This window comes from Glycine max, chromosome 20 (assembly GCF_000004515.6).
Source record: "Glycine max cultivar Williams 82 chromosome 20, Glycine_max_v4.0, whole genome shotgun sequence".
NCBI classification, from domain to species: Eukaryota; Viridiplantae; Streptophyta; class Magnoliopsida; order Fabales; family Fabaceae; genus Glycine; species Glycine max.
This window is the reverse complement of record NC_038256.2, coordinates 32,135,985-32,161,185: the sequence shown is the minus strand read 5'-3', so window position 1 is coordinate 32,161,185 and position 25,201 is coordinate 32,135,985. Positions and strand designations below refer to the sequence as shown.

Here is a 25,201-nt window from a genome sequence, read left to right as displayed (position 1 = left end):
AATTGAATTAATCCCTAAATTCACCGAGATCATAAATTAGGTTGGAATATCATGCAAACAATCTATGATTAAATTTTGAAATTAGGAAATGAATCCATAGCCAAATTAATTTTCAATCCTAAGCATATTCATAATCATGAAAATAGAAAATAGAATTGAAAAAAAGTGAACATTCACACAACATTGAAATACCAAACCAGAACTCAAATTCAGCCTTGCTTGGAGTGGATCCTTGGATTGATTGAGTGTTTAGCTTTCCATGATCATCACTAGTGGAAGAGCCACAAAATTTGTGCAAGAAAAAGGAAGAAAAAAAGTTAAAAGAGGAAGAAGAATGAAGGACAATTGAGAGAAAAAAGTTTGATCCTAAAGCTTCCACAACAAATTTCTAAATATGTTTTTGAACAAAATGAAGTACGTAACTAATTACCACTAATATATACTGTGACTACTTAGAAGGAAGGGATAGGTCATGATTAGTCCAACCTAATCTGCCTAATTAAACTAATTACACAAAGCAAAGCCTAAATTCGTAACCCAATTATTCAAGTGCAGAGGTTCTGACTTCCAATATTAATTTGACCCTCAAAATGGAAGGATTGGCCCAAGCTTATTGATGCAATCCTCCCAAGGAGGGGACCCATCACCATAGCCATGACTAGGAGACTCCAGGAAGATTGGGCTAGGGATGCAAGAGAAGGCCCTAAGGTTCTCATGAGCCTTAGGATAGATTTTGGGCCCATGGGCTAAGTATGAACCCACTTATCTTTGTACACATTAGATTAGGATTTCATTATTTTTTGGGCCTTGTATTTAGGGCTCTATAGTGTAGGGAGGGTACCCCACAAGTTTAGGGTATCTTAGTAATGAAGGATTTTTTCAGCCCTTGTGTTTTAGGGTACATAGACTAGTTTTTGCATTAGGGGTAGTTTTGTAATTTCACATGCATTAAGTGCACTATTTGTATATAGGTATTACACTAGGTGTGTGGCTTGTTTACAAACCAATTCTAGGGTGATGCCTCATGGGCTATACACACCCTTACCCATTCCATCTGCACCCTGGGTAGATATTAGTATGGACTTTGTCTTGTGCTTCCTAGGACCCAGAGAGGTGTAGACTCTATCTTTGTGGTGGTGGATAGGTTTAGCAAGATGGCACATTTCATACCATGCCACAAGGTAGATGATGCTAGTCACATCTCAAGACTCTTCTTTAGAGAAGTTGTGAGACTTCATGGTTTGCCTAAGACTATTGTGTCTAGTAGAGATGCTAAGTTCCTTAGCCATTTTTTGAAAACTTTATGGGCTAAGCTAGGAACTAAGCTTCGTTTCGCCACCATTTGTCACCCACAAATTGATGGGCAGGTAGAGGTAGTGAATAGATATCTATCCAAATTGTTAAGGGCTCTCCTAAAAGGCAATCACAAGTCTTGGGTGTTGGACAAGTGACCTCAATAACTTAAGAAATGGGATGAATTTAAGTTAAAAAATTTCTTATTTAATTGACTTCTAAATCCCCTTTTAAATCTATATGATAAGAATATTGAAGATGAAGATGAAAATTATATCAACAGAATACTTCAAGTGTGCAAGATAAATAAAATATGCAAGATAAAGTAATCAAGATAGGGAAGAGAGAAATGTAAACTTAGTTTATCCTGGTTTGACCACTTCCTGTGCCTACATCCAGTCCTCAAGCAACCCACTTGAGATTTCCACTAACTTTGTAAAAATCCTTTTTACAACTTCTGAACACCCGAGGGATCCCTTTCCCTTGTGTTCAGGAAACTCACAATTCAAGAGACAAACAACCTCTTGATCTCAATAAGTCTTTAAAGAAGATACAAGATGAAGTTCTTAGAAGAATCCTTAATTGATATGCAAGTGTTTGGCTAATGATTTGTTTTTTGAGAGGATAAGACAATAAGGTTCTGAAAAACTCTCTAAAAAATTTCATAGATAAGTCACATATTTATAGGCCCTTGGTGGCTTTTCAAAAACTTATGAAGGGATGTGACTTTTCAGAGTAACTTTTAAAATTTCCCCACTGGTAATCAACTCTTTGGTAATTGATTACATAGTTATGTAATGAGGAGTCATGACTTTTCAATTTGAATTTTTGTAGTTCCATTACTGGTAATCGATTACAGAAAAGTGGTGATCGATTACAGCTTTCAGATTTCAAATTTCAAATTTCAAATTTTCTAAAAAAGCTTTTTTAAAATAGTTTTGCTTCTGGTAATCGATTACTAGTGGAAAATGCCTTTTTCAGAAAATGTTAAAAATATTTTAAAACCTTTTTATAACCAATTTAAAAATTATGTTGTGAGGCCAAACTTTTGTAATCACTAAGAGACACTTTTAACAAAGATAGACTAAGACTTAGCTTTCTTCTTGATATTTGTTTTCTTGGTCTTGATTTGGACTTGAAATAAAACTTGTGTTGCTTTTGTCTTGGCATCATCAAAACATTCATACACAAAATATATATCTTGCAAAATATTCTTGATCTTTGTTTTCTTTTAATGATGACAACCAACTGAAATCATTTACTGAAAAATATCTTTTGCGAGACGATCACTCCCCCTTAATTTTGCAATCATTGCTTAGCAGAAAATAGTTTGCAAAAAAATATATATCTTGTACCTTACATGATTCTCTCCCCCTTTGGCAACATCAAAAAGACGAAAGCACCAAAATAGAAACAATCATTCACATGATAACCAATCCTTCACAGAGGAATCAACCAAGTGCTAAATACATCAAGGCTTAAATAGCAAAGAGGAATATCCAAAGCAGTCACAAAACAACCAAGTCCAAAATTGAAATATAAAGAACCAAATCCGAAAGAAACCCAATGCAAAAAGTTTGAAATATCAAGGAAATTAAAGTCAGATAATGCTAGAAATCAGGACAAATATGTGATTATAAGCAATCAATATAAAATTAAGCAATCAAAAACATTTATGAGTATGAACAATCACGAAAAACAACCATCAAATGCAATTATTATAAACATTCAAAGTAATCAGTCATCATAAACAAGCAAAACAACCATTAAAAACAGTCATTATAAACAATCAAAACATTATAATCAAACATGAAAAATAACTAACAAACATAAGCATTATAATCACATTGGGATGAGTACCTTCCTCATGTGGAGTTTGCCTATAACAAGGGGGTTCATAAAACTACCAGGCAGTCACTTTTTGAGGTTGTCTATGGGGTCAATCCTCTTACACCTTTGGACCTAATTCCCCTTCCACTTGACACTTCTTTTATACATAAAGAAGGGGTATCTAGGTCAAAGTTTGTGAATAAATTACATGAGAGGGTTAGGAACCAAATAGAGAACCAAATAAAGGTGTATGCAGCTAAAGGCAATAGAGGAAGAAAGGAGTTGGTGCTTAATGAAGGGGATTAGGTTTAACTCCATCTTAGGAAGCATAGATTTCCTACTAAGAGAAAGTGCAAACTTAGCCCCAGAGGTGATGACCATTTTTCAGGTCTTGGAGAAGATCAATAACAATGCTTATAGGCTAGACCTCTAAGAGGAGTATGGAGTTAGCAACACCTTTAACATTACTGACTTGGTTCCTTTTGAAGGTGTAGCCGATTTAGATGATGAGGGGTCTGCAGATTTGAGAACAAATCCTCTTCAAGAGGGAGGGGATGATGCAATCCTCCCAAGGAGGGGACCCATCACCAGAGCCATGGCTAGGAGACTCCAGAACGATTGGACCAGGGATGCAGGAGAATGCCTAAGGTTCTCATGAGCTTTAAGGTTAGATTTTGGGCCTAGGGCTAATTATGAGTCCATTTACCTTTGTACATATTAGATAAGAGTTTCATTATTTTTATGGCCTTGTATTTAGGATTCCATAGTGTAAGGTGAGTACCCCACAAGTTTAGGGTACCTTAGTAATGTAGGATTTTTTTAGGGGCACCTAGACTAGTATTTGTATTAGGGATAGTTTTGTAATTTCACATGTATTAAGTGTACTATTTGATGTGTGTGTTGGGTAGAAATTTAATTGAATTGGGAAAAGCCCAATCCACAACCTAAGGGGGAGGTGAGCATTTGCTTGCTACACCTCATTGCCACATCATATAGTCACACTTTGTGCATGTCCTTTATGTTTTATATGCCTCATGACACCTAAGCACACTTACTGGAGAATCTCATATTTGATCTTGGATTAGTAGGCTGAACCATAGTTGAAATTCAGTTGTCATAATTAGTGAAATTTTGGCTCCATATTTGACTCTACAAATTCAAATTCAAGTGAAATTTGAATATAAATTCAAATTTCCCTCCAATTTTGTGACACTTAGGCTATAAATAGAAGCCTTGTGTGTGCATTTTGTAACTTTGATCATTTGAGAAATTAGACTTCAAAGTTCAAACTTCATTCTCCCTCTCCCTCCACTCGTCTTCTCCTTGAAGTGGCATCTCTAATCACCTTTCCTCCTTTATTCCGCTACCATTGATCTTCAAGAAGCAAAACACTCCATTAATGAAGAAGATCCAAGGCCTACAAGCTCTACATGGAGCTACATTACTTATTTTAGACAAAATTGAAGCTCTTTTCTTAGATTTCCAGGAACTACTAACATGCTCCATTTGGAGTTTTGTAATGTCCTATAGGTCCTGCATAAGGTAGATAGGTCAAGTAAGCACAAAATCCAAAAATAAGCAACAATTATTAATAGTTAAGGTGAGAAAATAAAAGTCAAAGAGAGGTCAAATAAGCTAAGAAAAATAGAAAAATACTAAACTACAAATGCTCAATCAGATGGTGTTTCACCGTTAAGCCCAACAACATTTACCCACTCTCTTCGCCAGAAAAAATTTCTTTGTGAAATCGTTCCTTCTCCACTTCTTTGACCAACAGATCTCTACCCCTATTTGAGATTCATTTGTTTTCCTTTCTAGCACCTTCATGAAACATTTCCCCTTGAATCTTGTAGAAGTTGATGAACCCATCTTTTTCATTATCCCAATCCTTTTTGTAAAATCTTATCCCAAACTAATTTGGGAACCTTGTGCTCTTGAGATGCTTCCATAAGCCCATTTGAAGTTTCCTTTAGCTAAGGGATTCATATTGTTGTGTTTTTCCATTTATTTGTGTTGCTTGTTGTGGTTGTGTTGTCTTAGTAAGTCAATTTGTTCCTTTTTTTTAATCATTTTGTTCACTTTTTTTGGTATTTAAAATGCAGTAGCCTATATCAATATTGAGGAACATACAATAATTGACAATTTGTGAAACTTGTATTTCAAATGACTTGATGGTGAAATATGGTTTTAATTATGAATTTATGTAATTTTTGGTAGGAATGAACATAAACGATGAAGGCATAGTGTAAATAGAGTTGAGTGAAGAAAGGGATACACCATCAATTGTAAGTATTGTGTTTTATTAATAGAAATTTGTTGGTTTTATGTAATCCTGTTAGTTTAAGTGTTTTTTTTTTTGTTGAATTTTTAGGTTGGGGAGGAGATTGGAGTTGATGGGGATGAATATGAAGACAAATGTTAGTATCAATGATGAGTTTGAAGACAATATGGTAGATTATGTAGAGGAGTCTGATGACCCTATGCTTAAGGATTTGGATGAAGATGAGTATTTCAATGGAGCTAGTGATTTTGATGATGAAATTGAGTATGGAATGCATGATGTTGATGTAACAGATCGAAGAATGCTTGATGTTGTTGTAGAAGATCCAATAATGATAGATTCCATAAACGATATTTAAGACTTGGATGTTGACTGTTTGATAGATGATGTAAAAAGGTCGACGATAGAAGAAGAAAACAAGATGTGGGTGTAAAGCAATGCTTTCATATCAACATTTTGACAAGGAGATGGTATGTGTCCATGTTTATATTTCATCATAATCATAATATGTTGGAACCAATATACTCTGCCTTGCTTCCTGCATACATAAAGATGACAACAACTAACATTATGCAAATTGAAAATTTTAGAAAGGTCGGCATCAGGCCTCCCCATATGTTTTCAGACTTTACTAATAATTTTGGTGGGTATGAGAAGGTAGGATTTGTCAACAAGGATATTTACAATCAGATTGAAAGACAAAGATGTCAATATCCGTTGGATGTTAAAGGAGCTTTTACTTTTTTTCGAGAGATGTATAAGAAAGACGCATTGATGTTTATTACATACATTGTTGATGAACAAAATATCTACAAGAAATTATCATCTATTTCATTGTTCTTCTTATCTTTTTATAGGATTCCCAAATAGGTTGCACAACAAATTGGCATGCTCCAGTGCAACTTCTTGTGGGGAAGGGCTGAAGTAAGAGGTTTATAGCTTGGATAAAATGGGATTTTGTTTGTTTGAGGAAGGATCAAGGTGGCCTAGAGGTGTGGAATATAGAACAATATAATAGAGCTCTAATTGGTAAGTGGTGGTGGAGGGTGTTATGTGAAAAGGATTTGCTGTGGGTGAAGGTATTAGAGGCCAAGTACAGAAGCCTTAAGGTCCCTTCTGTTGATCTACATGTACAAGGGCAATCTCAATGGTGGAAGGGTGCACTCGCCTTATCAGAGGAAGGTGTGGAGCCTAGTTGGTTTCAAATGAACTTAGCTTGTGCATTAGGTGACAAAGCAATGTTTAGCTTCTGGGATGATGGCTGGTCTAGGGAAGGTTTCCTGCAAGATCGCTTTCCAAGATTGTTCTTGTAATGGCACATCTCGTCGTTACGATATCACTACTCTAAAATGCGTAAATTTCAATTTTAAATGAAAATTCTATTAATTTGTTTATGAAAAATGAGAGTAAATTTTTCATGATACACTTTCATCAAACAACACATAAATACTTTATTGAATATGTGTGTGTATATATATATATATATATATATATACATCATTCACATGACAGAACATAAATTAGTTGACACATATATTTAAATCTATGACTTACATCCCTCAATAAAAAAGAATTACGAAAATAGCTACAGAGAAGTTGATTAATAAAACACAACTCACTCCCCAAAATAATCCTAACGTCATCACATAGGCTTGACGACTCCAACAAAAAGAATCTCTCTCCATGTAATCTACTGTTGTCTATCTACTCCCACAAATAAAGGTTCACGATCATCACATGTACCAACCACTTGGTACAAAATTACAAGGGCGAGTTTATTATAAAGAAAACCAACAAATATCAAATGACCATAATTAGCAAGAGAAACAATAACATGTACCATGATCATACATAATTATCCATCAATTCAACATACACTTAACAATTATTCATCAACTTTTCCATAATTCCAATCAATCATGCTCAGTATGATGCATGCACCTAACCTCAACTATCAAATGCAATGTGGTACCATTCGTCAGGAAATAGCCTGAGCGTGTCCACACGACACTCATACTCAGGAAAACTTGGCAACCAGTGTCGAGGTCATCATGTCATGTAGATGCAACTCCCCCCCATGGTGATCAGCCTGGGTCACAAGGGAGTTCCAAGCCGAGTGACATGCCACCAAGTAAAAGTATTTTCCCTCATGAAAAACTACAAATACTTACTGAAAAAGTTTATACTATTTCCATGCAGTATGAAGTGTGACACATGGACACCATCAATGCACTAACCATGGATAATTAAAGATTCTAAGTCAGCCCTTCACTCCAGAGATGCTTAAAACTCTTTAACCACTTTATTTCCCCCACTAGGGATATCCAACTTGGTCACTGCACCCCCATCTACATACATAACATATATCATCATAATGACATTATCAACATTAACAACACCTCACCTTAATGTCACTATCAACTTCAACACCATCTCATCTGGATGTCATTATGAACATCAACATCATCCCATCACAATGTCATTCTCAACATCAACATCATCTCATCCCAATGGCACTATCAACATCAACACCATCTCATCTGAATGTCATTATGAACATCAGCATCATCCCATCTCAATGTCATTCTCAACATCAACATCATCTCATCCCAATAGCACTATCAACATCATCTCATCTCAATGACATTATCAACGATAACAACATCATCTCATATCAATATTATTATCAATAACAACATCATCTCATATTAATATTATCATAAACACCAACATCGTCTCATATCAATTATTATCATCAATAACAACATCATCAGTAATCACATTCCACACATACATATATATAAATTTCATGTCTAAGATTCACACTCCCCAGGTCTTCAGACAATATAAGTCTAATAAAACGGTAATGTCATTTTATTAATAACAAATGTATCGCATCCCATTAGTCGAAAACATTGTGTTTCTTGAAAACCAGCATGCACAACATTGGGTTCCCTAACCCCAATTACGGTATCAATGAATTATAATAAACTCCCTTCACCTATGGATATCCCTTTGTCAGCTCCTCTCTATGTCGCTCAGATGCCTCTAACATTCACGTTTGTCATTTCAAATGTAGAGTTATGTATAGCAAATTGAAGACAATTTAGTGTAGATTTCAAAAACAAGGTTAATATTAACATTCGAGGTCGAATACCCCTATCAAATTAAAATTGGCTAAGAGGTGTTTTGGGGTCTACTTCAAAGAGATGTTATTTTGAAATTCCGATCACCCCAATGTGATCGGGGTTCAGTGAAGATCACTAATACAACATCAATTTTATAAATAGGTAAATTTTACAATGTCTCATTTTCAAAGGAAGTGAAAAAACATCTGATTACAGTACCCAAAACCCAAGAGATACTAAGAGAAACTCATGCTAACTAGGAGACATGCATAGAAGTCAAGGTTACCTTAGAGAAACTACAAAAGAAAGGATTGAGAGCTTGTTTCTCTACCGAATCGTTGAGGTGGATTCTAAGGATTCCGCTTTGATTAAAATGTTCCTCTACATGCGGCAAGCAACGATGGCTTGTGGTGGCCATCGGTGGTCGTGGGTGGTGGAGAAGGTTTGGGAGGGCATTTGGAGAGAAAAAGAGTGAAACATCGTGTTTTTCATGCTGAAGAACGTATTTATAATTTACAGATCTCGCTAAGCAAAATTTAAATTTTGGCATTGAACGCAACATTTCGCGCTGAGCACAATTTCTTTACTGGTTGGAATTGTGCTTAGTACGCTAATCTCGCTGAGCAAATTTTCTCCTCGGGTTGGAATTTTGCTTAGTGAGCTTGTCTCGCTAAGCGAGATGTCTAAAAGTGTTATTTTGCAAATCCCATCGTTCAAATTTGAAGGCGATCTAACAGTTAACGAGTCCATGATCGTAGTTTTACCGGAACATATTTGGGTAAAACTTGAAATCTCACAATTTCAACATAGGTTAATCAAACTCCACAAAACCTAACATTCACATCAAGCAGTCGCACATAGCTAATTCACACAACACCTCAACTCATCCAAATCAATCAAATAATCAAATATCACAAGAAATACATCAAACATTGATTTTTAGTTTGCAAAATTTTTAGTCGTTATAGTTCTCTCTCTCAATCCAAAAATGTTGTGATCTCTAATATGGGTGTGTGGGAAGGGTCAACTTGGAAGTGGGTATTTTCATGGAAAAGGAAGTGTATGGCATGAGAAGAATCATTGTTGCATAAACTCACAATGGCAATTCAGCCTGTTGTGCCTATTATGAGACAAATTGATGAAGGGAGGTGGAAAACGAGTCCTTTGAATAGGTATTCTATAAAACATGCCTATTTAGGGGACTGTCGCTACTGACAAGAGTGGTCTCTTTAAAAATCTCTAGTGTGTTAAAGTACCTTTAAAGGTGAGGGTCTTCTCTTGGTGAGATTATTATAGCAGAATTCAGACAGGGGATCAACTTTGGAAAATGAAGATTATATCGGATGAAGATAAGCTAGCATGCCCATTCTACAAAGGGTTGGGATGGTGATTTGGATGGCGATGATCTGGTCTCTGTGGCTACACTAGAACATGGTCATTTTTAGAAATGAGGAACCATGCATAGAGAAGGTGTTTGATGGTGTTAAATTCAAATCTTGGAGTTAGATCAAGGCAAAATACCCAAGAGCTTCATTCTTTTTTATTAATGGCATGCAAAACCTATCATTTGTTTAAAGTAACTTGGGTAGCTCTGTTAGGATTGGGCTGATGGGTATCCCTTGATGGGTATCCCTAACCTATTTCGAATGTCTTATTTTTTGTATTTTTCCATGCTTTCTTCTACTATTTTCTTTTATGTATCTCTATTGAGTTGTTTAGATCACTTCTTATGAGTTCTTTTCAGCTTTTTCTTTAATAAAATTCATCTTTGCCTTCTAAAAAAAACAAAGTAGACATAATGGTGGTATTGAACAACACTTTGTATATATAGTTTCCAAATCAATTTTAAAGGCCTACTAAATAAGAGAGTCACTGATTTTTATTGGTTCAAATTTGAGTCGATGATGTGGACACAATTCGATAACACTTTTGACATGAAAGTACGTTAGGACTAGTGACTAAGCTAGTCTAGTTTTCATTTGAACTGGTCAAACTGTTCGATTTGATTTGAGTTTTAAAATTCTATCTTAATTACAATTAATTTAGAACTAATACCAAAATCAAAATCAAAGTGTAGAGGGGAGGAGACTAATTCTTCAATTGTTATTGTTAGTCTCAAATCCATATTTTAAAATGGTATTAGAGATTATGCTAGATTCATTAAAACAGACCACCAAACATGTTATTCATGCATCAAACCCAAAAGTGTTGCCGTGAGGGGGTGTGTGTTGAGATATTTTTGGCAAGCAGACTAAAATGCACAAATAGTGCAATGGATAAGTCCAAGTATCATTTCCTAAGAGACTTGCATAATATTGGGCAATGTTCATCTAATTACTGTCTAAGCTAACAAATGTCACAAGAAAGCAATAAAGACATGAACTTTGGTTGGTTTTCTGAAAGTTAAGAATATATCTAATGTTGGACAAAACTTAAAAATATGATTTTGTGGTTTTATAACATAAAAAAAGCTACGAAAGAGGTTAAAACAAAATGTAGAAATGTTGAAGGGGTTAGATCACCAAATCTTTACTTTCTTCTTGCATAAATGTGCCATACATATTCCATTTGCATTCTCATGTTAAAATCAACCAATAAAAGTGTTCTAAATCTTAATTCTTTAGGTAAAAAGAGTCTTAGATACCTTCCCTAAGCCATGATTGATCAACAACTTAACGAATATCAACAAACTCAGCTCCATTCCCAGACACTGAACCTATTGAGTATATTACTTTAGATCTAGACAATAAAAGTGTTTTCCAATAGCATTCATGTCAAACATCATGCCATGGTTGCAATCCACAACAAGCATTAATTAAAGAAGCAAAATACTAACATGGAATACAAAGAAGCATAATATATATTAAACCATATCAAAAGATATAAGAGAATGCATAAATGGTTACATTTATCCCTTAAATTGAAGAAATTAGCTACCCATTGAGTAGCATCAAAATACATGGAAGGAGGAAGAAGATGGAAGAAAAAGCTCATAGGGAGAAACGAGGAGCTCCTCTACTCCAAAGAACTATCCAAATCCATGTCCTACTGCAGAATGATTTAGAATATCTTCACAAATGAAGGTCAACCCTTTATATAGTCGAGCAAATCAATTTCTATCTTTAAGTGACGCTTGGCTTAGCCATAGATTCTGGCTTAGCCATCTGGATACTTCAACAATTTTTTGCCTCAAATGATCCTTTGAAGCTTCAATACTTCAATTTCCAACTCCATAATATGTTCTTCATCTTTATTCTTTTTTTTTTCTACAGACAATGGGGCAAATTACTACAATTAACCAAGAAACTAAACTACTGAAATAAAACTTAGACTTAATTGCAAAAAGAGTCCCCCTATTTTTCCCATTTCACTAAATTCGTCCCCCTATATTTTAATTCACTATTAGAGTCCTCCTATTTTTCCAAATTCACTATTTGAGTCCTAGAGGAAAATTTGAACATTGCCTGCCATATGTCCGCATATAATTGGTTGTTTAAGAGGTATTTCCAATTTACCCTCATCAGTAATTAGGTAATTAAAAATTATCTCAAAAACAACAACAACTCCTTGTCGCCGTTTAGACCAGGCATAGAGGTGGTGGTGCGCATTTTGACAACCGTAATCTCCCTTACATTGCTCCTCTTCCTCTACATCAAACATTGCAACAGCAGCATCACAGATGGTAGAGGTGAAAACTCGGCTCCGTGGACAGTGGCGTCGTTTTCCAAAAGGAAAAACTCTGGAATTGACCGGTCCGTGGTGGAATTGTTATCGGTCTTCAGATTTAGAGCGCTGCGAGGGCAAAAGGAAGGACTCGATTGCGTAGTCAACATTTTATGCTAATAGTCAATGTTCAATTTTTTCTCTAGGGCTCAGATAGTGAATTTGGAAAAATAGGGGGACCGATTTAGTGAAATGGAAAAAATAGGGGAACTCTTTTTGCAATTAAGCCTAAAACTTAACTACTAACAAAATCAAAGCAAATTGAGTTAGAACATCCCTCTACACTAGCACGTATCAGTGTATTGGAAAAAATCAAGTCTTACATTTGGTTTCTTCGAGGTGCTTTGCCATAAAAGTTATGTTCGTCAATCCTCAATAGCTACTAGTCTCCCTCATGCAATGGCAGGTTGTTGTTCATGATTTATCTTATCTAGGCATAAGAAACACTAAGAATAGTTACTTATACTATCAAGATAAGCCTTTTCCAACTTTTAATAGTTTTGGGATTTTGCCCTTCTATGATTATAAGTATTATTTCATTCATGTCAATGTAGTTTAAAAAATTGACTTTTGAACATATGTTGAAAGGAATGGTTTTGCCAGTGATTACAATTTTACCTTATAACTAGAATGAAATTTTTTATATTCTTATTATCAAGTTGGTTCAATTAAATGATGACAAAAGAATGTTTTAAATAATAAATAATCCTTATTAAAAATATGTTATAGAGTTCTAAATGAATGTTTATATGTCATTAATTATATGATTATAGAAATTCATAGGAAGAATAAAAGTTTTATGAGCATTTCCCCCCTTAAACGTTTATAGGTGTTTATTGAGTCCACAAGAACCAATAATACTAGTCATAAAAAAATAATACTAAATTTATTAAAGATCTGGGAAATATTAAAATTAATCTTTTTCACATTAAATATGGGATAGAAAAAAATGAAAATAATAAATGTCAAAGTTAATATAATAAAGAACAAGAGAGAAAAAAATGTAAAATAATTAAACTTTTAATACTATATTGAAAGAATTAGTCCCTTCACATTAAACAAATCAAGAGTAAAACGCTTACAAAAGTAAAAAAACAAAAAGGATGTGAAAGGATGCTAGTGGTCAAAGAATTCACTCTTCATTTTTTTTTTGAGTTTTCAACCCTTAGCTACAAACCTTTCATACCAAAATAGTATCATTTCAAAGAAAAGAAATAAATGTGTATGTTTCGTGTAATCAATGAATTTATTTATTAAGTGTATTTTTTAAGACATTTTAATTATTTTCATTTAATGCATTTAAAGTATTTAAATCATCGCATGAATGAAAATGTCCTCAAATCAATAAATTTATTTATTTTTCTTTAGTTGACCAAGAATTTTGATTAATGAGACAATTTTTATTGATTTTAGGACATTTTTATTAATGCAACGATTTAAATACTTTAAATGCATTAAATGAAAATAATTAAAATGTCTTATAAAATACACATAATCAATGAACTTATTGATTACACAAAACATACACATTTATTTCTTTTATATGAAATGATATTCTTTTGGTTTGAAAAGTTTGCAGCCAAGGGCCGAAAACTCAAATAAATAAATAAATAAGAGTGGATCCTTTGACCACTACATCCTTTCACATCGGTTTTGTTCTTGACTTCCGTAAGTGTTTTAATCTTGATTGACTTAATGTGAAGAGATTCTTTCAATTTAGTATTAAAGGTTTAATTATCTTACATTTTGTCTGTCTCATTCTTTATTATATTAACTTTGATATTTATTACTTTCTATAATAAATGTAGTATTAAGTTTTTTTTATGACTAGTATTAATGGTTTTTGTGGGCTCAAAACACATAAAAGGTTAAGAGAAAACGTGCAAATTTTTTATATTTTTTCTATGAATTTCTATAATCATATAATTAATGACACATAGATGTTCATTTAGAACTCTATAACATGTTTTTAATAGGGATTATTTATTATTGAAACATGCTTATGTCATCATTTAATTGAAGAACTTGATGATAAAAATATAAAAAACTTCATTCTAGTTATATGATAAAACTGCAATCACTAACAAAAGCTTACAAACATATGAACTAAAATTGTAATGATTTGTTAAAAAAAACTATTGAAGTCAAATAACAAAATGTCTATAATAAACCATATAAACGTGGAAATCACAATCTAGAGCATAATGGTATCCAAAATTGCTAAGTGGAGAACCACAAAACTGTTGGAACAAAGAAGCTCTTCACACACACTCACACTATGCACTCACTCACTCTATGTTAGAAAATAAGAGAAGATGAAAGAATTGATTGAGAAAATAGAAGGAACTTAGAATTCTGAATAAAACTTCTGCACTCTCATGTTTCTCATTCATGATCACTATTATTTTTATACACACTGCATATGTAACTACAATATCCTTCATAGCTGTCAAACTAACTAACTCCTAACTAACTAACTGAATTACAACATACATCAACATCCCTTCTTAATTCAGATTTGTCAAGGATGTCACTCCTAACTTGTCTATCAATTCCTTGAACTTGATAGACTTCAATGGCTTAGTTAGTATGTCTGCAACTTGATCTTCAGACCTGCAAAACTCCAATTCAAGCTTCTCCTTACTCACTTGATCACGCAGGAAATGAAACTTGGTTTCAATATGTTTACTTTTGCCATGTGCCACAGGATGCTTAGCTAAATCAATAGCTGATTTGTTATCCATCAACAACCTCATAGGACTGCAATTTCTCAAGTTCAGTTCTTCCATTAAAGCTTCCGACCATAGAGCTTGACAGGCTGCCATAGCAGTAGCAATATATTCTGCTTCACATGTTAACAAAGTAACTACACTCTGCTTCTTTGAGCACCAAGAGATTGGTGATGTTCCAAATTTGAAAACATACCCAGCAGTGCTTTTCCTATCATCCTTATCACCACACCAATCTGAATCACTATAACCAAACACTTCTCCTTCTATATTCTTTTGACTATAAGGGTATAAAATGCCAAGATCCAATGTTCCTTTCACATACCTCAGAATCCTCTTTGCTGCCAAGAAGTGAGGTGTCTTTGGTTTCTCCATAAACCTGCTTATCAACCCAACACAATAGGCAATATCAGGTCTGGTGTTACATAGGTACCTCAATGAGCCTACAATTTGCTTGTACAAGATAGAATCAACTTCTTTCTCATTCCCATCTATTTGCAGCTTAATTTCAGTTTCTGTTGGTGTGATAACAGAATTGCACTCCATCATATTGAACCTTTTTAAGATGTCTTCTGCATACTTCTTTTGATGCATAAAAATCCCTTGACTGGTAGAAACAAATTCAATACCCAGGAAGTATGATAGTTCACCAAAATCAGACATCTCAAATTCATCCATTATTCTTCCTTTGAACACTCTTATATCTTCTTTACTACTGCCAGTCACTAGCAAATCATCTACATAGAGACATATTATCAAAAACTCACCAGAATTTGTGTTTCTGACATAGACTCCATGCTCAGTAGTGCACTTGGTGAAATTCTACTGGATTAGGAAGCTATCAATTTTCATATTCCAGGCTTTAGGAGCCTGCTTGAGGCCATATGGTGCCTTATTCAACTTGTAGACTTTATCCTCTTGTCCTACAACTACATAACCAGGTGGTTGAGTTATGTAGACTTCTTCTTCAAGTGGCCCATTCAAAAATGCTGACTTCACATCCAATTGATATAGAGACCAATTTCTGTTGCAAGCAGCTGCCACAATGAGCCTAACAGTTTCAAGTCTTGCAACTGGAGCGAAAACCTCATTGTAATCCAAGCCATGTTTTTGCAGAAATCCCCTTGCTACTAATCTTGCCTTATACTTGGACACATCTCCATTAGGCTTTACTTTAATCTTATAGACCCACTTCACATCAATTGGTCTTTTTCCTTGAGGTAAATGGACTAACTCCCAAGTCTGATTCTTCTCAATTGATCTCAATTCTTCTTCCATAGCTGCTCTCCAATGTGAACTTTGTGAGGCTTCATCATGACTCATTGGTTCTGATTCAGCAAGTAGAGCAAAGTGCACAAAATCCCCTTCTGCAGTGATTGCTATATCAGGATACAATTCATAATCTCTAAGTATTTGTGGTACTTGTCTCTCTCTTTGTGACCTTCTGAGTTGCTCTCCACATGATGGTACATCCTCTTCACTTTGTTTGTCTTCAAGGTTCACAATCACCTTTCTTTCACCATTGTCTACAACATTTATTTCCTAATTCCAACCCTTTGTTTCATCTATCAAGACATCTCTGCTAATCACAACCTTCCTCATTCTAGGATCATACAGCTTGTAGGCACCAGTTGGATGATATTCAATGAGTATCATTGGTTCAGCCTTGTCATCAAGTTTCTTTCTGTTCTGCTTAGGCACATGCTTAAAACACAGTGAACCAAATATTCTGAAATGACTCACTAGGCTTCTTTTCTGACCATGCTTCTTCAGGTGTGTATCCCTGCAATCTCTTAGTGGGACACCTGTTCAGAATATACACAGCAGTAGAAGTTGCCTCTCCCTAGAAATAATGAGACATTCCCTTCCCTTTCATCATGCTCCTGGCCATGTTCAAAATGGTTCTGTTTCTTCTCTCAGCAACACCATTATGCTGAGGTGTATAAGGAGATGTCACTTCATGAATTATCCCCTCTTCATCACAAAATACTTGAAATTCATGTGAGTTATACTCACCATCTCCATCTGTTCTAAGCACTTTGATCACTTTATCACTTTGCTTTTCACTCAACAACTTAAACTTCTTAAAAATGTTAAACACTTCACTTTTCTGCTTAATGAGATAAATCCACATTTTTCTAGTAAATTCATCAATGAATGACACAAAGTAATTGTTACCTCCTAGGGATTTCACTTCAAAAGTACCACACACATCAGAATAGATCACTTCAAGCTTTTTTTTGGATCTGATTGGAATTTCTAACTTGAAAGAATTCCTTGGTTGCTTTGACACACAACACTCAACACACAATTGTTTTGGTATCTCAATTTGGGGAAGACCATGAACCATTTTCTTACTTTTCAATTCACTTAAACTCTTGAAGTTTAGATGACCAAACCTGTGATGCCACATCCAGCTTTCATCACTTATAGAAGCAGCCAAACAATGAAATTTTGCAATATGAATTCCAATCTTGAATGTTCTATTTCTTGACAAAGGAGCCTTTAGAATCAACCTCCTATTGCTATCAAATATCTTCATTTGACTGTCCTCCATCTGCATTGAGTAGCCATTTTCTAGCAATTGTCCCAAACTCAGCAAATTATTCTTCATATTGGAAACATACAACACATCATTGATAAATGAGTGTTGTCCATCCTTCCTCTGAATCATCACTTTTCCAATGTCTTCTGCAGTTACAGAGCTGTTATCTGCAAACTTGATCTTGCTCTTCACCTTATCATCAATGTTTACAAACCACTCTCTATGTCCAGTCATGTGATTGGAACAGCCTGTGTCAAGATACCACAGATTAACATTGTCTTCTTCTGAGTTTGTTGTTGCCATTAGTAACACTTTATCAGAGTCAGAATCCTCATCTTGTGCCAATTGAGCCTCATCTGCATTTCTTGGAACCCTTTTATTTATGCATTCATATGCAAAATGTCCCCATTTCTGACAGTTATAACACTGAATCCCTTTCTTGTTGAATTTCTTCTTACCCACTTAGTGATTCCCTCCACCTTTCTTGTCTGTTTCTTCATTCTGGTTATGATTTCCAAAATTGCTGGAGCCCTCACTTGACCCCTTCCACTTATTGTTCTTCCACTTTTCCATTCCCTTCTTATTCTTGCCACCATCATAGTTGTTCCCTTTGGTTGTTTGGGCTTGCATAGCTTGCTCAGCTGATCTTTGTGAATTTCTTTCATTGAGCCTATCTCTTGAGCTTCAAGAATTCCTTGTAGTTCTTCAAGATTCTGGCCTTGCTCAATTGCCACCACTATATGATCAAATCTTGGTGTCAAGGTTCTTAATACCTTGTCAATGATCCCTAAGTCTGATTGCTTGTCACCATAAGCATTCATTTGATTTGTAATTGCCAAGATTCGAGAAAAGAACTCACCAATGCTTTCTTGATCACTCATTTGTAGAAGTTCATACTGTCTTCTCAAGGTCTGCAATTTCACCTTTTTGAGTTTGCTATCCCCTGCATAGGATTTCTCTAGAGTATCCCATGCCTTCTTTGCAATATCAGAAGATCTAATTTTCTGAAAATTATCTGCATCTACACTTTGATGAATAATGAACAACGCCTTTGCATCTCTTTTCATCAAATCACGGTGAGCCACCTTCTGTGCATCAGTTGGGTTCCTATCAAGTTCTTGAACCCCTTCTTGCACCACTTCTGTCACATCTTCAAATCGAAAGATTACCTTCATCTGAGCACACCAATCATCATAGTTCTTGCCTTTGAGAACAGGCATGGATGTTGGAAAATTTCCATTCGAGGAAACCATCTCAATTTCAGTATCCAAGGATCTTGAACTTCTGCTCTGGATACCAGTTGTTGGAACAAAGAAGCTCTTCACACACACTCACACTATGCACTCACTCACTTTATGTTAGAGAATAAGAGAAGATGAAAGAATTGATTGAGAAAATAGAAGGAACTTAGAATTCTAAATAAAACTTCTGCACTCTCATGTTTCTCATTCATGATCACTATTATTTTTATACACACTGTATATGTAACTACAACATCCTTCATAGCTGTCAAACTGAATTACAACATACATCAACAAAAACGAGGACAAAAGGAAGAAGGGTAAATATAGTTTGAGTTCAAGCCATTCAGCATCCAATGAATATAGCTGAAGCAATAAGAGTAACATAAACCATGTATACAGAAAGTGGCTGTTAAACTTGGACCCCAGTCTTTCCTAAAAAATGTTGGCCTGTATATCTCCAGAATCCACATACTAATGTTCAATCATTTACCCATCTCAATAAGTGAATATCCGGGAGAGAAGCAGTCTAGTGGTTTCTGTTGAACAAGGGAACAACACGCCCCCCTCCCCCCCCATCCCACTGTGTGAAATGTAAAAACATTGCAATATGGGACAAATAGAAATCGTCACCTGGATACCATAAAGTGGAGTGCTCTGGAAAAAAACAATAATATGAAAAATACCACACGAAATAAATTTGGAACGTTGTGCCCCAAGATTGACGCAACAATCACGTTGAATGCAGTCGCAACCACGGCGGTCTCCTCCACATGCGTAGTGAAGAGTTTGGGCTTTGCGACAGTGCATGCGAACACAGGGAAGACAGCGAGAGAAAACACAACTCCCCCTAAGATGAGGAAACACATTGAACCCGATCGACCTTGTCCGCACTGGGAATGGGAGTGAGGCTGACGGCAGCTATGTCGACGTTAATGCTTTGCAGACGCTCTGACATATGGAGTGGAGAACGAGTACTAGACCCATGAGGAAGAGGAAGAAAGCAGGGTTTGGGGTTTTTTTTTAATTAGTTGAAGGGATTTGATCACAACATCAGTTGAAAAAGCCAAGGGTGAGGAAGAAGGAGTGGCTGTGTGAGATGAAGACGACGAACAACTTTCCAAGGCGATGACACGGGCACAACTATCCATCTTGGTGGGGTTAGTGGTTTGGAATTGAGTTAACTTCGGCATAATGTCATCAAGTTTCTCAGCATGGGAAGTGGGTGCTGTATAACTTGCCATGGGAGAAGAAACTCTCAATGGAAGCACCAAATTTTGTGAACCCTTTCGAGCAAGGGGAAGCACCTCAGAAAATTAAGAAGACCAGAAATAGAAACTAAGATTAATTCATTCTTCTCCTTTCTATCGGTCATTACAGTAGTATATATAACAGCAACAAAAATAGAATCCATAACAGAATGCTATCAATTGCCAAATGCTCTTCTAGAACCTACTGAATTATTTCCTTGGGCCCAGGCCAAAATATTTTAAATGCAACATAAGGAAATATTGACTGGGCTCATGACACTAACACTTACAATTTGTTGTAAAAAGACAGCATGAGCATGAAAAGGAAACCTAAATAGACTGAATAATTTGTAAAAATACTTACCTAAATAGTTAAGCAAGGAACAGTGGCATAACTTTCAGCAATTTGTGACAGCCACTCTGGTTAGTGGAAAGCTCTGATGTAAATACTCCACTGCCTTGTTTACTTGTTCAGCAGATATTTGTATGCGAGGATATTTTCACCTTTAATGACTCCAATCTAACAAGGCACGGCGGTTGAGTTCTGATTGTAACAAGATTTGGTAGATCCTACACAATAAGAGTGAATTGAAGACATTTTAATGGATATAGTAAAATGCAAGATTGAGTATTGGAAAAAGTTTGACAAAAGAATGCAGACATCACATGAGCATTATAAAAATAAAAGGAGGAGGAAACAAACTATTTTAAGTAGCTTACCTTTAGTATTATCTTGAGGGTACTCAAAGAAAGTGGCATTTACATTGGTCAGCAGTTGCAGCCAGCCTATGATATCATCTGCTTATATATCACAACGAGAGGTGTGGATATTTCCTTCTTCAAAAAATGAAAGATTACATGTGGAGAAAAGTTGGCGCGTGGTAACTGAAACTCCAACAATCCTTGATTATGAGAGAACTGAGATTTGGAGTAGAAAGCCCAATTTTGTGCTATGCATTGTCCAGTTTGCTGGTGGTAGCTCGAAAGGTATTGTCTAGTTTCAAATTCAAGAGGTTAGAACTACATATGAAGAGTATTTTTTCATCATTGTGCAAAGAGCATTCATAAAGGACCAAACTATTCAACAACTTACAAGTTGCAAAGGGATCAGCACAGCCATTGTCACTTGCAGTAAAACCGACATTCACTAGCAACAAGGTTTTCAATGTTGGTAACTGCAGAGAGTTTGGAAGTTCCAAAGGAGGGCCAGAATTGTAAAGCTCAAGAAAAGTCAAAGACAGACAAGATAAATGTACTTGTGTCTGAGATTGAAAGTTTATCCAATTCTCAACTCTTTGACATTGTGCAACACAGCATATTTCACGACCCTATTCATGAGTTTGGAGGAAGTTGTACTACTACTGCTGGACTAGAAATTAAGATTAAGCAATGAAATGGACCCATCTCACCTAGACAAAACCTGAGATATAAATTTGTTAAATTTGACAATCTTTCTAAAGTATCCACCATAGAAGGATAGAGTACTGATACATTTTCGAAGGTTCTTCCATTGTTTAGACAAGATACAAGTCTGAACAGCTTATTTTGCATCCATAAATTTCATCATATGAAATAGAACACAGCCAAGCAACTGACTCAACCTATTTCCTCTTCTCTATCTGTCCCACTCATCCTCTGTCTCTTCATCATCAACTTCCCCCTAATTTCTTTTCCTTCTTCCATTGATACCTGACCAAAGACAAATTTGATTTTTAATCAAAATAATCTTAAGCATCTAATGGAAAAATCTTGGGGAAGTGGTAATCCCATCCCTAAAAAACATGTTAAGGTAAAACGTAGAAATAGTTGGCAAAGCAAAGCAACATTTTTCTATTAAAAAAAAAGAAGCAAAGCAACATTTCATAATCCAAAAAAAAGATTGGTGAATAGGAAGGGAGGTTATACAAGTGTGGTTTCATTTGAGGATCATCCTGATTGTCTAGGTAGAGACACCCAAAGAAGGCATTGCTTACCCAAATGTGCTCCCGCGGCGAATAGCGGCTAACCGATCCATGCTCCCACAGTCTCTGCGGCGGAAGGAATGAAGCATAAGAAAAAATAAGGCTTTTTATGGAAAAGTAGGGTTTGGCATTTTCTTTAACAAAACGGTCAAAGCATAAAACATTGAATATAAAATGCATAGTTGTATTAATAATATCAGTTCGGTTCGATTTGGTTAGGTTGTGGAGACACCAACCGAAAATCGATTTGAACCAATCGGTTTAACCAAAAAATAGTCCAACAAAACTAAAACTAATGGTTTGCATGGGTTTTTGGTTGTTTGGATTGATTATTGCTTTTATTTTTAGATAATATTGAATTTGAACAACCCTAGAAAGGTGAGATCAAGTTACTCCAAGAATTAAAAGAAAATGAAAAGTGAGAAAGAAGAGTAACGCTTTTAAAGTTAATATTGGAGTAACTTGTTCATGAGTCGCTTGTAATCCAGTCATGAATTATTGCTCATTTATTGGTTTGGAATGTTAAGAAGTGATCTCAACGATCACTTTGATCTCTTCAGCTTGGAAGGGTTTTCTCATACTTGTGCAATCTTAATTTCCATAAGTAAATCAAATACATAGCATTTTGTTTTTTTATAGTTTTAAAGTTATTGAGCTGCACACTTTTTCTTCTTCCTACTTTGAGCTAATTTTTGAATTTTGTCCAAGGACATGCAAAAGGGTGTGTGGGTATTTGATAATTAGTGTAATTAACACATTAATTACCTCATGAATGGTTGTGTAAGTGATATTTAAGTCATTTTAGCATTTTTTTTGTGTGTGTATAGCTACTTCTGCAATGATCTCTCTATTTTTGTGTTGCTAATCATGACAAATTTCTTCCAGGTTTGATTCATGAACTTTTCAGATGGCATTACTTATAGTTAGTTTTAACTAGCTATTCTTCGTCCCAGAGTACATGTCTTGAATTTTTTTTTGGTTCTTACTTTTTTTGGGGGAGATAATACAGGATGGAGTCGTTTTGTTGAATTTACAATAGTTGTGGCCAATAAAGATGCGAATAAATAAAAATATTCTGGTCTGTTGGTAAATAATTGGCTAATTTATTTTTCTTTTCCAGCCTCGCATTTCCATAAATTACCGCGTAACAAACCCAATAAACATTTCTTTGGCTAAATTATTCATAAATTGGGAATATTTTGCTGGCAACATATATAAACAATAATTCTCCAAAGTTGTTTTCTAGATGTTCCATTTTTGTAGCATGCCTGCTATTCATGGGATTCAATGATGCTATATGCATGTGGTTGGTGAGACTTTGGATTTTCCTTTTTAACTAGATAATCCTTTCTTGTCACTGTGTGCATCACAGAAACAGAACAATCGGAAAGAGAAGGATAAAGATAGAGAGGAGAGACCTACTGTGGTTGTACATGACAAGCAGCAAGACATTGCTGCTAATGAGAAAAAGGATTCTAAGATGGAGGAAGTTCAAATTCTTGATGAAAATCATGATTCCCTGGAAGTTGTTTCTTATTCATAGGATTCTGTGGATGGGATCACTAAGGTGATTCAGCTTGATTCTGAGGACAGAGATGTGAGTCCTGTAAATTGGGACACATGCATCAGAAGTTCATCCTCCAACTGTGTCGTAGCAATGCTATAGGTAGTATTTCATCTGTACGAAAAGGAATGGCTGAGAAAAGGAGCAGTTCGGTAATGGACGACAGTCCTTCAGCATGTTCCACTGATTAATTACCATCAATTGTAATGAATGGCAACTACAAGGGGAACTCTTCTTTACAAAGTCCAGAAATCATATAGCAGGTAATTATGTAACATGGTGTTTCTTGCAGGTGGATGAATATCAATTATTTTTCTGGTGTGTTAATTTGATTTGGCATTGCTTATCCGTAGAGGTTAGAGAAAAGTAAAAGCATCATGTAATGCAAGCAGTTGGACAACTGAAATGGATAGTCAAATATCCGATTCTGCTGCAGATGTTGTTGATGTAACAAGTCCGAAAGTGGCAAGTTAGGCAAATCTCAGCCTGATGGTGTTGTTCTCTGCTTGCAGAATAGTCTGATAACATATCCTCAAAATGGGGGTGTTATTTCCAAAAGCACATCCTTTCACAATGTGCTGTCATAGTAAATGCGTCCCATTCTTGTCTATCATTCTTCCTTTCTTAAGTTTTCTTTTCTAAGTGCTTCTTTATCATGATAGCTTACCTATGTTTTTAATCCTGGGTATATACTTGACTTTTGTGTTTGATCCCTGCTAATTTTTTTCCTTCGAATCAGATCCTTGATATATGAAAAATTTTATTTTACATTTGTTAGTTAAGTGATGATGTGTCCATTAAAGACCTGATAACATAATTTGTGGTGGCTCAAAAACTATTAGTATTTGCGCACAAAATTAAATTTAAATTGTCTAGTGGTTAAAAACCACAAGAATCAATTAAAATAAAAACTAACAATTTTTTTTTAAAAAAGTAAAAACCTTCAAATTAACCCAAAAAATTAATATTTTTTTAAAATTACTAAAAAAAATTCAACAAAACCCCCAAATGAGGAAGTCATTGTTTTTCTTGGGGTGCGCCTCTTTGTGAAGTTTCTAGCAACAACGTTGCGTCGCAAAGAGCTTAGGGTAAGTTTGGGACCTTTCCACTTAATCTGGAGCATGAAACCTTTCTCTGCGGATGCACGCACCAGATCGCAGCCTTGGAGAGTTAGGGTCTTCATGATGAGCTTCACCTTGTACTTCTTCTAGACGAGAGGGGGCCATGGCCTCCGCCGCATCATCTTCACTACCATCAAAACAGTGTCATGTCGTTGGTCGGCATTTAAAGGAAAAGAGAGAGAAGAAAGAGAGATAGAGGTTTTTGGAGAGAAAACGGAAATGAAATGAAAGTGGGATACAAATATAGGGGGAGGGAAGGATTCGGGTGCTCTCTATGCTCTAAGGATGTGGTTCATGACTTCCATAGCGAGGGCCAGAACTTCACCAACATCGCCGATGACCAGAACTTCACCATAGCAAGGGCCATGGCAAGAGCTTCACCGGCTACGGCACCAATGCCACCGGTGGCTCCGACAAGTTCAAAACTATTCTAGCAACTCCAACGTCCCCGACATGCAATTTGCTACCTACTCCGATAGCACAGATGGGAGAACACAATCATTGAGATGAACATTCCCAAACGATCCCGAACTCA

General features: G+C 35.5%; 1 long non-coding RNA gene and 1 other non-coding gene across 4 annotated transcripts; both read right to left on the bottom strand.

The window, feature by feature from the left end:
• Window positions 1–11,374: 11,374 nt before the first annotated feature.
• On the bottom strand, window positions 11,375–22,439 carry LOC113000759 (uncharacterized). Of its 3 annotated transcripts, none has more exons than XR_003266071.2 (6): window positions 21,926–22,439; window positions 21,114–21,709; window positions 20,741–21,014; window positions 20,385–20,590; window positions 12,579–12,685; window positions 11,375–11,798 (listed from the first exon to the last, which is right to left on the bottom strand). It is a non-coding gene; the product is annotated as an uncharacterized lncRNA (long non-coding RNA). The 3 variants fall into 3 exon arrangements; XR_005890239.1 differs by having other exon boundaries at window positions 11,375–11,820; window positions 21,994–22,437; XR_003266070.2 differs by having other exon boundaries at window positions 21,994–22,436.
• On the bottom strand, window positions 13,552–13,708 carry MIR9747 (microRNA MIR9747). Its single transcript, NR_126791.1, has one exon. It is a non-coding gene; the product is annotated as a microRNA MIR9747 (primary transcript).
• Window positions 22,440–25,201: the final 2,762 nt, after the last annotated feature.